Below are 2530 nucleotides of genomic sequence, written 5' to 3'. Positions count from 1 at the left end.
ACGTCATATAGAGCCGACGAGGCAGCAGCCGCCCATGTTTTACGTGTAAAAGTAGTTAATTTACACAATGATTTTTATAACTTACGATAGTATTCAGAATCTTTTTTCTTAATCCCAAGTTTATTTATGAGCTTAAGACTATGGTTGAGTATGGTGTGATTTAAAATTGAATATATCTTGTTATTGTATACATTATAACTTTCAAGTTATATTTTAGTAAAATTATTGAGTTCAGGACTTGTGTTGTATTGCCGTATAAACCAATTTTTACGAAATTTACTATAATATTTTATCTTTTATAACAAAACTAGAAAGTATATCAAAACTATAATCACGCCAGTGTTATAAACACAAATATACCTTTAGGGTACATAAAAAAAAGTTTAAAAATATTATCTTTAACCATTGAAAGTGTTAATCTAGACACTTTTACACGTTAAACATACGCCGCCGTTCAGACTTTGGCTCTATGACGTCACAAGCATATTTTCAAATTCCTGTATCTCATAGAATAATTAGTGTGCGACCTACACCATATTTCTTAGATAATGACATACTTCAAATCTAAGCAAACTTGTTTTTAGTGTTATGATGTCCAATGTTGTAATTACAAATGTACCGGATAATTTGTTTCGGTTCCTTGCTTAGTGGTATTTGTGATTTGTCACATGAGATTATAATATGTTAGACGGAAAATTTGACACCACATGCCATATATTGGAGGTTCCTCACGGGACATCAGGTAACCGTGAGTTAGTCTGGAAGTATGGCCTCAAGTACTTAATCTATTGATGATAGTTTCCTTTTTTCTGTTTTATTACCTACATTTTAAACTTTATATCATATATTTTATATTAATAAACGATTTCAACATATAGTAACTTATCTTGCAAATTGGATCAAGATGGTACTTTAGAGAGGTCATTTTTCGATTTTATCAATAGTTATTTAATGCCACGGGAAAAAACCACCAAAAAATTACGAAAAACCGCTAAAAATGAGATTTTAATTTCTAACGCTTTGTTTATCGCCATAGAAACGAATAAAAAATAATAATATTATAATATTAATTCAACATACAGGTTATAATAAAATATAATAACAATATAAAATATCCAGATTGACAAACCGTCTCCGCTCAGAATCGTTTTTCTTATGCAATGATATTACATCATTGAATTCAAGTTTAATACAATCCATTATACAATGACCCACTTGTAACCTACTGTACAGCGGAGGGACATCCACTTAGCCGCTTTTTTACTTATAAATTAACTTCTTATTGAATATTAATTGTATAATACAATTTGTATATCTTATTGAAATATGCCATGAATATTATCATAATAATTATTTATTAATGATTATTTATTGATTTATAAATAATAATTGATTCTCGTGAATTTTTCGATATTCCAAACTATTCTCTGGAATTCCTTCTAAAGTTCAAGTTGCCTTTATTTCTGGAAATTGCTTATAACCTTGTAGGATGTCGTAGCCATTTCCACTCAGAAATAATTTTTTATTAATTATAATTGAGTTCAAATTAGCATGTCATCCATTACAGTAATTTTACTTAATGAGGAGATACACTAGAACCTACATACTAGCTTCTATATTGCAGATCGACTTCCCTGGTTTTTCTTTTTGTTGTTGTTTATATTGCCCTGCAAAAGGTCGTATTGCTTCAATCTCAGGCCCTCGGAAAAAAATTGACAGTCACCACAATGATACCATGATAATTTATAATTGATACCCGGGCCGGCGCACGGTGATGCGTTATTATTGGCGCGCGTCTCTTTCCGGTTCCTTCCGGTTCGGGGAAATTGGGTCGACGCGGCCGCGACTTCGCTGGAGACGCGCTCGTGAGAATAGACTGGCAGGCCTAGCCGCCGCCGTCTCGCGCTCGTTAAATCTATCCGTCTACTATTTATAGACGCTACGCTGCCTCAAGCAACGAGCGCGTCACACAATGGGCTGAAAATACGACTATCGGGCATAGATATAGAGTGTATAGAGCATAGCTATAATAGCGCATGTATGTTTAGTATTATTATTGGTTGTTACGCGGTGCAATTTTTTTTTTTCTAACGAATACCTATATACTCTCCGCCGCCGCGTGTGTTCGACGACGACGTGACGCGGCTCTACGACGGCGGCGGCTTAACGATTTTGTTCGACCTCCATCCACCCCGATGCGTACCTGCATACAAACGCACACGAGTAGCAGGTACCTATATATATCGAGTATTATTATAATCGCGTAAGTGCGGTTTTCATTCTCTCCTACACATGCACCGCTCGCTTTAAACTACGCATACAACAACCGTATTAATGCTACAGCGTTCATTCGACTGCGGCATTTGTTTGCCGTTCGGTCGGTCGGGTCTGCTTGTCGTCGCTGCGAGATAAATGATAATACTCATCGCGACGTATATAATAATACCTTTAAGACACACGTGACATCGTCGTCACCGTCGATATATTGACCGCGTCCGGATTTGTACGTTTTCCAAAATAAATCTTTTCG

Source organism: Acyrthosiphon pisum, chromosome A3 (assembly GCF_005508785.2).
Source record: "Acyrthosiphon pisum isolate AL4f chromosome A3, pea_aphid_22Mar2018_4r6ur, whole genome shotgun sequence".
Lineage (NCBI taxonomy): Eukaryota > Metazoa > Arthropoda > Insecta > Hemiptera > Aphididae > Acyrthosiphon > Acyrthosiphon pisum.
This window is presented reverse-complemented; position numbering follows the sequence as displayed.